At 38.2% G+C, this 13,463-nt stretch overlaps 1 protein-coding gene across 2 annotated transcripts in view; it reads right to left on the bottom strand.

The window, feature by feature from the left end:
* ENTREP2 (endosomal transmembrane epsin interactor 2) overlaps positions 1-13,463 on the bottom strand; it is a 93,526-nt gene that overhangs the window by 61,375 nt on the left and 18,688 nt on the right. The window lies entirely within an intron of this gene.

Here is a 13,463-nt window from a genome sequence, read left to right as displayed (position 1 = left end):
TGGGTCCTTATTAACATTCTTTAGTTTCTATGTAAATAATTTAGATCATGATACATCCAAACTAATTTTAGGTACTTAAATGTAATATATAAGCTAGAGGTAAGACATCTTAAGCCTTCCATATAGTTAAGTGGAGAGACAAGAATGCTGTGGGTGCCATCAACCTTGAGGTAAGAAGAAAAAGACTTTCAGCAGAACTTAATCCAAAAATTAACAGATCAGAATAGAAATAAAATGCAGAGAAAACCCTGTATGACATATTTACTGTATGGTTCTGCAGTGGCACCTTTTTCAACAAGTTTGTGTGAAGAACTTCTCAACTAACACTTTTACACTTAGCAGCCTCGTGTATTTGTTATGAAACGTTCCTGCAATTGCTCAGAATAATCTTTAACACTGCGCTTTTACTGCCTACTGCAGACCTTGGCAAGTGGGAAGGAAGCCTGGGAGTTAACAAATGCCCTTTCCCACAAAATTACGCTCAAATTGTTGACATGTGTTAGAAAGTCACGAGGCTAGAAAAGTCCACCTAATGCTACAAGAGTTGTGGTCTGGAGAAGGTTCGGGATCTCCTGCACCACAACACACAAAACAGCAGGACTGGCCCTCCCACTGAATAGCGCAGAATAACTTAATGGGACCATATAGGCAGAAATTTTCATAACATACACAAAAGGACACCTATAATGTTACAGGGACGATCAAAACTGACGCGCACTAACTCCTGTGATACAATCTGACAAAGCTCTGTGACCAGCCAAAACCCACCTCCCGGGAGAGGGGGCTCTGAGGGGACCCGTGCGGCAATGTGCCCTCCAGCTAGGGCAAATGTGGACAGCGACTGACCACAGCTGCTGCAAGGAAAGCTGAACTTCCCCTGGCACACGGGGCCAAAGGGGGCCGTTGTTTTGCATGGAGGCCTCCATCAGCTGAGCGGCTCAGCTGCTCGGGTAAATGCGCTTTCGCCGTGTTAATCCGAAGAGTGTGAATGTCTCCCTGTGTTAGTCAGCCTGGCAGGGGCGGGGGGCTGTATTCAGAGCTCAGCTCTGCACAGATTATAAAACTGAACAATAACAGAACTTGGAAGAGAGCAAAAGGCTTGAGTTGGTTTCAAGCCATGTGTTTTTTCCTAGAGATTGGGCTGAGCCAGTGTCATGTTGGTGAGCCTATTACAGAGACTGTAACAGGAACCATGTCTGTATCAGGACTCGGCTATACATTGCAATTGCTTTTATCTGCTAAGTACAACTTAAACTTGTAGTGGGTGCAATGTCAACAAATTGCTGTATTTCTCTGCTAAATTAATGCCATGTAATGCCACATATTTTCAAATGAGTAAATCTAATTGATAATAAGCACTATGCCCTCCACATGTGGAATACTTGTGAGAAGATGGTCAGAAGTACAGCACTCGGCCAAGCGTTTCCAAAGGCATTTGTGTAACTCAGGCGCTGCCTGGTGTCTGCCAACAGAAACACCTGAAGGAGCGTTTCAGCAGTTTCCTGTTCAGCACAGGAGCCAATGCTCTGGGAAAGGTTGTGGTTGGGAAGCCCTGCGCAGGGCAGAGGAGAAGGCAGTATGTGCCAGGCAGGCGGCAGGAGCAAGCAGAGATGTGGGGCGCCTGCTGCAGACGTGCCAAAGCCGAAGCGGCATGTGGAGAAGCCGGAGGGTGGAGTGCCAGTTTTAAGGTTCGGCTACATCCAGTCTCGGGATACTCATGCTACTGAGCAATACATTTCACAACCTAACATCCCCAACTGCTGCAGTTGCTGGAAACATCATTCAGGAAAACAGCATATTAAAAAGGAATTTTTTGATACCTCCTTTAGCATTTATGCCATTTAAAAATTTCAGATACAGTTTCATGGTAAAGCCTATAGTAATATTTAAGTCAAGTACAAATACAGCAGATGAGAAGCCATGAAAGGACACTAAAGAAAGGGAACTAAATCAGGATGTGCTAAGCAAAGGACAACGCAGATGATAACCCCTACACACAAGTGTGTAAGGTCAGTATTCTGCAGGATTTTCTATACTATGAAAGTCATATATCAGCTATATATTTCTGGATGTTGGCCAACGCCGAGAAATACAGAGAATTCCTTTTCTGCAGTTAATTAAATTTGCCCGCACAGCTGCAATAGCCTATTATTACTGTACCATGAGTGTCCTAGGTTGATAACTCTGAATGTGGAACTGCACTGCAGAAGGTAGAATGATAGGTTTAGGTAGCTTGACTTCAGGCTAGACCACAACACACTCTGAATTAAATAAATGGACAGGCTGAAATTGTGAGGTTATTAGAAAAAGATAAGAAATTGCCCTCCAGAACAAGTATGCATTGATACATAAAATATTTACTCATAAAACAGGATTTCTCAGTCACCAAGTGAAAAAATCTGTACTTTTATGTACTGTATAAACCTTCTGCAAGGGAAACCTCTCCTCCTCCCTGACATACCTGTGACACTGTCCATCCTTGAAGAAGCAAAAGGGAGCTGATCCTTTGTTCAGCTAAACTGCAATGTTTGATTTTTTGATCTCACAAGAAGCTTTGCAAGATGGAAAATGTACATGTATTATTTTATTTATTTTCTCAAAGAAATAGACTGCCTGTCTCTTAGTTTCATGGCACTTACCCTACTAGTGGCTCATCATGCAAGAGGTTAAGCACTGGCTGGCCATTTGACACACTCGTTGCATGCGCTGATGATACACACTAAAAACTCTGCGATTCAGCTTCATCTTTAATATTGTCGTTGTAGTATTCAATATACAGAACTGTAAAACAATTTTCCAAATCCCATTATTTGCTGATTTGGTTGTAGTTACCATACAGCTTATTTGGCATTGAGGTGTAGCAAGCTCCCATGCCAACAGCCTTCTACAATGTAAGCCTCAACAAACTCAACTACCTACCTAGGAAAAAAGCATGCAGAGAGCTTCACGTGTCAAAATTTGTTACAAGACACCAAGTAACACTATTAAGAAAACAGAAGTCCAAAAATGATTTTTCCTGATCTTGTAGAAGACCAAAAAACAATATTTTGTTTGCTCTTTGGATTTTGCTTTGTATAAATACAATGTCAATTTTGGGAAAGGTTAATGAAAACACACTTTTATCTACAGAAATATGAATTATTGGAAAAGTAGTACGTAACTTGTATGGGCCCAAGAGATCACACAATGATTGTTCAGAATATCCAATACTTAAATTACTTAAATCAATAGAAACAATATGTGAAAAACTCATGTGGTTTCACCAAACTGAGGATCATGAAGTACAGGCACAAAGGAAATGAGAGCTTTTGTGGGTTTGCTTGCTTGTTTCTATGTGTTTTTTTTTCATGCAAGTAATTAAAATACCAGCATTTCCAAGCCACTATAGCTAAACTTTGTGACACATACATCTCAGTGGTTTTCAACCATCACTACATGAAATATATGTTTTTGTAAAGGATTTTTCTTTCAAGATAAAAAAAAAAAAAAGCTAACTGAAACTTGAGCATTTTAACAGCCTCTCTATTATCCTCTGGCAATGTGGCCTGACTTCAGAGCCTGTATATACGTGGTATAACATTTACCTAAAATCTTAGACCTAACATAGGTCTGCAGAATTGCAATGAAAGTGTCACATCGCATTCAAGATATTCAAAATAATTCAAGGCTACTAATTTGATGTTAATAAACTCAGATTTGCCAGCTTCCTTAAGCAGAATTCTTACAGCTGTAGGTTCCTGCCTACGATTTCAGCAAGGGGTGGTTCACAGAGAGAAAAGGAAACAGAATATGCAGCAAAAGTCAGTGCTGCTGTAAGAAATGTAGTAATGTTAGGTATGAATGCCCTTCAGCATGCATGTGAAATCTCCATCATCATTAATGCGAGCTGTGTGCATGCATGGAGAAGACTCATTTACCTTGACATATACACACTGAGGCAAGATGAAAACAGAAGAGAAAATTATCTCCCAGTACGGAAACTGCAAACAAAGGATTTTTAAAAAGCTCCTGACAGTGACTTTTTTAGAATTTGCCATTACCTGCATCCAGTCAAGTTACTAGAAATTTACATAGCTCTGATTAGAATATAAGACAAGTCAGATGATGCGGTCTCTTGATGTATCTTAAACCTTCCCTTTAAATTTTTTCTGAACCATATATATATATGTGTATATATATATATATATATATATATATATATAAAAGCTAATTCAATTAAAACCACACTATGGTGTGAAATGCTATCAAATGTACAGAACGTACAGAACTGGAAAACTAGTGATGTTTCACTGATTCACTGTTAATTTGTTCTGTAAACAGATTAACTTTTTTTTTCTGCCAGTACAACTTGGGATCTTCCAATGTTTTTCTGGTCTTACCTAGAGCATATGAGTTACATTATAAACTATTCTCATTCCTAGTTTATTCTTCAGGCTTATACTCTATGTGAAGCTTTCTGCTTCTTTTCAGTAAATATATTAAATATTCTTGCAGAGGGGAAAAAAGCTCAATGTATAAATGAGCTCTAATAGCAACTTTAAAATAGAACGGACACTCTTGTATCCTTAAATCACCTGCAGTATCTTAATAGGTTAGGTGTTCCTAGGTTAGGCAGGTAAATGAATGGGGACTTTAACTGATAAAGCAACATCAACTGCTTCATTTTGCAGGGTAACTGATGCCTTCATACCACTAGCAAATGCATCCAGAGTGCTTCAAAGTGATATAGAAATGACAAGGTGGCAATAGAGCAGAGGAACTGCAGGCACAGCTACATAAGCAGGCTGAGCTTTGAGAGACACAAGGACGCCATGAAGGGGCAGAGGAAGTGCAAGAGCTGAGACTGTGTGTGCAGACACGGCGCACAGGGAAGGGAGTCGAGGAGTCTTTAAAAATCTCTCCTTCTTCCTTGGACTGGAAGATATGGTACTGACTGAGCTGCAGTGCTCAGATAACCCAACTCACCATGAAAAGCACATATATATCTATATAGTTACATATAGATATATATATGCCAGCTACAGACATACCTCTGCTGCTGTGCCACTGCCTCTCCACTGAGGAAATTTAAAGCTCATTTACACAGATGAAAGAAAATAGGATGGTGCAGTCCTAGAACTCTTAGTTACTGACATAACTCTTTGAAAAAGTTTCTCCTTTGACTGCAAACTCTTGAGTGACAACCTGTCACACACAGGTGCTAAGTAATAGGTCCTGGCATCTCAGAAGGCGAGTACACACATCTACCACGTTCTGCTTAAAACCTCAATTTAAACACTAACCATGTGGTCAGAATTAATTAAACAGGCAGCGCTCATGCTGTTGCCTGACTATGAATAAAAAGATTTTGGGACTTGAGACCACAATCAATAGAAATGTCCACAAGATAGCAGTAGCCTTTGGAACCAGGGAATGCAACAGCTATGCAGTACTGCAGGGATCAAGCAGCATGGTGAACACTGTGAGTTACCAGCGGTTTATGGAGTGTGATCTGTTTCAGGCGAGATCAAGTGCTCTGTGATTTCACCTGTTCCTAAAGGTTTGCTATAGGGCACCACTTGCTACATGTTATTCAGATTTTTCAGCATTTTTGCCTGGTTGTTAGAGCAACCCACAGCTGCCTGAATACCTGTGCTCGTGCAAGAGAAGAAAAGGGCCTGGGGCAGAAAAGAGAATTGACACTAGCTAAGAGCAAAGCTGCCTCTTCTGGTGACAGTGTTTACATACATTGCTTTAAAGTGCTTTTGTAATTATAGTGTTTGCATTTCAGCACTTCTCAGAGAACACAGGCTTATTTTTGTCATTAAAATGAACTGATACAATTATGTATCTGAAAGACATCGACCACACCATGCATACTAGAATCACACTCTATATATTTTTAATGTACACACAAATTTAAAGAGAAAAAAATCCAGGAATCAAGCAATACTGTAGGCCTATTCTGAATTTAAGACTATAAAACTCAGCCTGCTTAAATCCTAAAATTCTCAGTTCTAAATATTTTATGACACATACGGTGCACAGTTCCTTTCTTAAGCTATGACATCTTGACAATTTACATTGTCCACAGATGTTCTCATGCTTTTACAAGTCCTTGCTAAGTACAAGATTTGCAGTGGCAGCCACACTGAGTTCAAAGGTAGTCAAAGAGACAGACTTGCAGCTGACAATTTTATGTACCAGTATCTACCAGGGAGACCTTTCGAAACAAAAATAAAGGGGGGGACAATGAATTTCTGAATGACAAGTGCCTCCATGATGACAGCCTCCTCCTTCCGTTTCGACGGGACCTGGGGAGCTCTAGTCCAACTTCCTGCTCAAAGCAAGGGCAGCTGCGGCCATCAGACCAGCGCTCAGGTCTGTAGCCAGTTGGCTCTTGAAAACCTGCAAGGCCGGACACTGTACAACCTTCGTGGCCAACCCGTACCCCATGTCTGACTGTCCACACCAAAATTTTTTTCCCCTCTATATCCTGAACCTCTCTTATTTCAATTTGCGCCCATTGTCTGTTGTCTTTCCATGCACCACTTTCCATGCACTGCTGTGAAACACCTGGTATTACAGCAAATAGAAAGTTGGCACAACTACCAATAAAGCCTTCAATTATCATCTCGGTCTAGACGAAAAACATTGTCTGCAAAAATATTCTTGTCCTCCTTTATTCAGAAAGGTTTTTGACATTTCATAACAATAAATTTGTCAAGCTGATATGCAGAATACTAAGATAAAAAGTAACAAAATGGGTGTCAAAGAAAGGAATACTCCTAAAATGATGAAAAATGTATACGATTGTCAATCACTTTTAGTTCTTAACAACAGGAGTTGAGAAGTAGTTAAGAAACCATAAATCACTACTCTTCACAATTTCAGGAGTTACAATTTACTGGAATGCAGATTTCATTTGTCTTTTTCTCTTAAGACATTAAGGAGATCAAATACCAGTGCCACAATTCCTCAGTAAATCCAAACCTATGCCTGCATTTTGATAACACATTGTAAGCATAGTTAACCGATCTGCTGTAAATTGATGAGTATTTAAACTGGGGAAAACAAACATTGAATTCTGATGGGACCTTTTGGATAATGTTTTTTTAGTATGTGCTAGAGTTCTCCTATTTTTTGTTTATTTGCTTTGGAAAATGAGAAGTCACCTTTAGCACGTTTTAGATTAAAATAATGTTTTGCTGGAGATGTCTTATGTAAAATAAACACTTATACTTTAAACTCTTGTTTTGTTGCCATCTTCTGAATACTTTTCATTTTATGTACATATTTTTAGAGAACACGATTATAAGGGGAGGTTGAAAAAAAAGTTGGTTACTTACACTAGGAGAAAAGGATGAACTGGAACATAATAATTTCAGAAATATACAGGACTGTTACAAAGAGGAGAATGATCACCTGCTCTTTAAGTACTCTAAGGGCTAAATGAGAAATAATTGATTTCCATTTGCAGTAATGGGGATTTAAGTTGGACATTAAGAAAAGCATTTTTGCAGTCAAGTGACTGCAACACTGGTAGACAGGGAAGGCCACAGAACAGTCATCACCAGGATTGGTAACAACGATTGGACAAACGTCCATCGAGGAGGGCCAGGCTATTTGATTTAAAGCAGTTAATATAGCTATTTTTGGTAGATATGGAAAATGACCCTTCAACAAGCAGTTATCACTGGAATCCAGGCACCATTCACCATACGGTTTAAAGATCACATCACAATGAACAAAAGGCACGAGTAGCATCAGGCTTCCTACCCACAAGGAGCAGCTCTGGATGCTGCGAGATAAACACTAGGCAAACAACCTAGCAAATGAAAAAGCAACAACTTCAGCACAATTCTGAGCAGTTTTTGTAAAGAAACTCCATATGTTCCAGACTAACACACACTGCACCATAGCTTAGCCTTTCTCATTTACCCGCTGTGAATCTAAAACTAATCTAATTCTAAGTGCCATGGAAACGGGAGCAGAGAGACAAAGACACGGGTGCCCCATGTGAGCAGGACAGTAAAATTACCTGCACATTGCCACAGCTACTAGATCGTAGCAAGAATATGCAGGTTTGATCTCATTTTAAGCTCCAGTTTTTCTATATTCAGGGAGTTTGTTTTCCTGTGACATATGGTCTGTGCATTCAGAAACCTGTTTCACATCAGCAGATTACTTACAGAAGATATTAAAAATTACTGTAGAATTACGGTAGAGTCTCTACGTATTTTTCCCTGGACAAACAGAGAAAAACAAGGATTGGTGGAATAAAAATGTTATTTTGAAATCTGGTTTCCAATTGTGAAAATCAACAACAACAAAAAATATGTTCTGTATGTTACTTTGCAAAGTGGTTCATATCCATTAGGTCTGACTTTTATTACAATATGCAGCCTGCATTAAAAAGCAATGGACAGGGATTTAGACAAGCTATTAAGCACAGAGCTGATTTGTCAATAACTCACATGTTGTCTTTTTTCTAATCTGTCTTTCATTAAACACATTCGGGAACACGGTTACCTTATTTTATATAACCCAAAATGTAATCTGCAAGTATTAATAAAGCAGCCAGTCATTAGCATAAGAGTATTTAAACAAAAAAGAAACTAAGCAGTTCATAAGCAATCCTCCACACTTTTCAATTTTTTAGATTTTTTACGGATAAAATTGATACAAACAAATGACTGAAGGGCTAGTTCAATGTATGCCATTTCATAGGTGAAGAGCTTAAACTCAGAATAAGCTTTAATGAGATATCGTAAAACACAGAGAGAAGTTTTTATGACAGTTTCAGTCTTGGTCAATTCTCTGAAATGTAAATGGGGTCCCCCACAGAACCTGAGCAATCGCCTCCCTCTGTAATGACCTACGCGCTGTTCAAATGAACTTTACAGTAACACAGCCATCAACACTGTGAATGTTATACATTCAATAATCACTGCTTCATAATACAACTTATTTTTAATAAATGAAGAAGTTTGCTGTCCAGTACCTCTACAGATGCTCATATTAACTTTGGATAGTTTATTAATCTTTTGAAAACAGGAAGGTTTTACTGAGATAGGAGTCCAAAGCTTAATTAAAAAGCAGTGAACCAAAGAAATCAGTGAAATTAGAGGCAGTTTACCAATATGATAGACCTGTATACCCTCAACTGAAAACTTATTTTCTTGTTCTTTAGGTGCACCGCAAACAATAGAAACAGACGTGATTTCTGAAACAAAAGTATACCTCATTTCCTTTATTTTATTCTTTGTAATTTCATTATAGTTAAAGCTCTTATGTGAGCAACTGAGAAAATTAAAAAAAAAAAATACAAAAACTCCAGTCATAGAAGATTCCATGATTTTTCCATTCAAAAGCGAAGATCACAACAAAGATATTACCCCAACTATGAGGATTTTACTTCCAGAATAATTTTCATTTTATGTTTCAGTTAACAGAGGAATTATGACATCCATCATGTTGCTGTGAAGGAAAAATATTGTGATAAATTTCTTTAGACATTTTCCTAATCTGTTTTCACATCAATCTTGACTTGTATCATTGACTCAGTACACAACATTATTCTACAAGTGTTGTTTTCCAACAGCATTAGGAAATCGCTAATCAGATTTTTGCTGCTGGGCTCTTCTAATAATTATAAGAATGAAGATTGAGATTGCCTTAGATAAGCGAAATGAGATGATGGCTCTTTCAATAACTGACACAATTTCTCAAAGGATGAAACCCAAATTCCATTGTAAAATGGTCTAAACATCAAGAATAACAATTTTTTTTGCCTCGAACTTCCAAACACAAGTGTTTCTGCACACCTCCAGCACATACCTCTATACTTCTGTAGATCGCATGGAGCTATATTCCCATCCTAACTGCACTGCCCCAAAGGCACATGGAGAAAGGTTAATCAAAAAGTAATATATCTTGTAATTTTAATGGGTGTGATTAGTGATTCACTTCTGCACTAGGCTACTGGGTACAGGAAAGAAGAAAATTAAGTAAAGGATGAAGGTTGAGATATACAGACTGTCTACACCACAGAATCTATCACCTTTTCTACAACAGTCTTCTGAGGCATCTGTAAACATGTCAGATCATTAGTCACCATGTCCAATCTGTACTAAGGAGAGAAAGGATGAATGAACATAGGCACCGGTTTATTATCAGGATAGATGGGTGTCTTCCAAAGACCTTGACATCCCAAGGGTTATAAAGGTGCAATTTGTGTTTCTGACAATACATATCTACCAGCTAAGTTGCACAGTTATTTTTCTCAAGGGAGCTTACTTTTCTCTAATCAAGCCAAATATTAGCAGAATGGCTGCACCAAAAACCTAGTGTTTCTCTTGTTTGGATTGAAAATGTCTATGAGATTACTAGTACAATGAAAATACACTAATAAGTTAATGAAACTACATATTAATAGGACGAAGCCTATCACAAACTCAACTAACAATCTTAAGGTTAAATAAAATACCATCTATTCTGTAAGAAATGCTTGGAGTGGTAGGTAGCATGTAAACTAACAAGACTCCAAATGCTTTGCTGCAGAATTGTCAAATTTAGGCAATAGTTAGAACTTCCTGACGGAATAACAAAGAATCGACTGCAACATAAAAGGATTTAAATATACAAATGCAAATACTTTCCCTCAAGCCAAATAAAAACGTTTATTTTTGGACCATTATCAATCTTAAGATGATTTACATCTCTAAAAACAGGCTAATTACACAAGTCTAAAAGCGAGCACAAAACACCAACCAAGCCTGACCTTCAGAAGAACTTCGCTCCATGTCAAAAAATTGGGGGCAACAGTTTCATGGAGCTACAGGGCAGTAACTACTCAGGACATAAAATAATGCACTGTTTTCTATAACCTAAGGCCTATTTGTGGCTACATGTTTAGGAATCAATTTAATGCTCACAGAAGATGTCGCAAATTGACACCCGCTACTTTTAAAGACTCATGATTTAAAACCAATGCATATGCAGTAGCTCTTCAGCTCTTCCACTGATAGTCCCTTACTGTGCCGAGCCACTGTCTGAAGAGAGTAATTAAAAAGCTACATCCATTCATGTATTGGCTTCATCATTTATTGGCTTCACATCTGATGTTTGTCATTCATATCAATAATTTTATTGCCAAAAAAAAAGCTTCAGTTCAAATGTCTGCTTCAATTTGAACTTCACTCACTTTACAAAAGCTAGAGGAATCGTCTTGCATTAATGAGATCCAGTAAGTGCAGAAGTGCATCTGATGCAACAGTAAAATGTTCCATAATCACACCAGAAGCACCCGCTGCCAGGACAGCAAAATGGTTGGTCGGATGCTTTTCCCGCGTCGCATTTTAACCAAGTCCCCACTCCGTGCTCAGGGGCCAGAAGCGCAGAGCGCAGTGGCAGCTCCCCACAGCCACACGCGGCCTGTCACGAGCACACTGTACAGAGCCATGCTGATACACACCCGAACACACCTCAACCAACAGTGCAACACACCGACAGTTATATAGAGCACCGAGTTCTACTATTAATTATAGCAACTACATTGTGAGAAACCAGGAATGGATTTAATTTAGGCTATGGCTAAATAAAGATGCTTCTATTTACATTTTTGTATTTTTATATTTTAAATGCTATTATATTTGTATGTATATTCTTATCTATTTTTCACTAAATATATAAAATACATATACTCAGTTCCCTGTTCCAGAAATAGGAATTAGTTAACTATTTTGCGAACTGAACAGCAGCTCAATGGATCAAGCTCAGATGTGAGCGACTTCCAACTTCATTATACACTGCTAAATGCCCTCATTTTAACGAACTTTGCAGGGTTAGTGTTAAAGCAAGCAAGCACACAGTACATCAAACCGGCATTACATTGCAGGGAGTGTCAGAGTCTCTTTGGCCTGTTCCACTTGCCTCTGCCTGCCTGCAGAAAATGCACAATGAAGCTTTGAAGTTGCCATCCCAGCAAGATTCCCACACTCTTTGTTTGTATTGCTGAAGCCTGGCTGACCACAGACACAACAAAGTGCAATATGCTGATTTTCATAAGAGAAGTTATGTCTCTACTTCAATCATCTGGGAACATTTCATTCTTATGTTGGCATCAACTCAGAACAAGAGAAGCAGATGCTTAACTGAAAATGATGTGCCACATTTTATATGCACATAGACACACACACACAGATTTTAAGAAAAAAAAAAAACAAAACACTTGTGTATGATCACAAGGTTCCTGGATTTTCAGCGAGACATGGAGAATCTCAACTTGTGCAATTTCTGCGCTTCTCAATCAGATGTTTTTCATCCGATTTTACCAAACCAGACCAGCAGGAAGATGTGAAGGAGACAAGGATTGGAAAGAAATATGGAAAACGAAGGGACCAGAATAGTCATTTCAGAAAAAGCCAGTTCAGCCACTGACGTGAGTGGCATGTACACTTCCCTTAAATATAACACTGACTCATTAATCTAGACTCACAAAAATGCACAGACTTTCAAAGAAATGTCATTAAATACTGAGATAAAATTAAAAGAAGAAAAAAAAGGAAAATGTCTTTTTTTCCTAGCAGCGACATCATCATTAACAAAATAATAATGCACTTGATGAGATCAATAAGTAACTACAACAAAATGTAAAATATTCTGCTAAGCAGTTGAAAGTTACTTGATTTAAAAATTGAAATCCGACATGAAAGTTAAGATATATATTGTGAAAACAGAGTTTCCAGGCACACTCTAGAAACTTCAAAAAATTTGTCCGAATGAGCAGTGAAGCTCAGAAGAAGCAGCAGAGATTTCATGACAGCATGCACAGTCCACAGAAGAGTAATTAGCTTATATCAAACTAGCCATGCCACCTGCAAAGCTTTCGCTTACTGCTCCACCACTTATGCAGACCTGGCTTACAGAAACCTCACTCTGACATGCTACATAGTGAAATTCTACATAGTTACATGAAGTAATTTACCTAAAATGTCAATCTATTCAATAAGAAGAAACATTTTTTGAAAACACAAATTATTTCATAAATTATTGAGTATTTCCTCTCTGCTCTGCTGGACTGCAACTGCAGAACTTCTTAAGAATATTCAGCACTACAGACAGTTAAACCTACAGGAAAACTCCCAAGAAACTACGACTCGTCACTAGGAAAGTAAAATCTCGGGGCACTTTAACACTACCCCTGAGGAAAGGCTGTGAAACACCACCTGAAATAAATCAGAAACATGTATTTTAACACTGCTACCTGTATTTCTTGACATGTATTTCTGTATTTCTTGACATGTATTTTTTTTAATCAGAAAAAGCCATTATACCTACAGGCATAGAACATATGAACGCATAAACACACATACACAAAATTTTCTTATGTCATTGCCTTAAAATCTTAGCTAATTTTTCCTAGCATTTCTCATTTTTGTATTTAGCCTTATAATGAAAATAGGCCTTTGTCAAGGTTGCCT

Source organism: Tinamus guttatus, unplaced genomic scaffold (assembly GCF_059628265.1).
Source record: "Tinamus guttatus ecotype Peru unplaced genomic scaffold, ASM5962826v1 Tinamus_guttatus_pri_ptg000004l, whole genome shotgun sequence".
NCBI lineage: Eukaryota > Metazoa > Chordata > Aves > Tinamiformes > Tinamidae > Tinamus > Tinamus guttatus.
The sequence above is the reverse complement of the archived record's forward strand: the minus strand, read 5'-3'. Positions and strand labels throughout refer to the sequence as shown.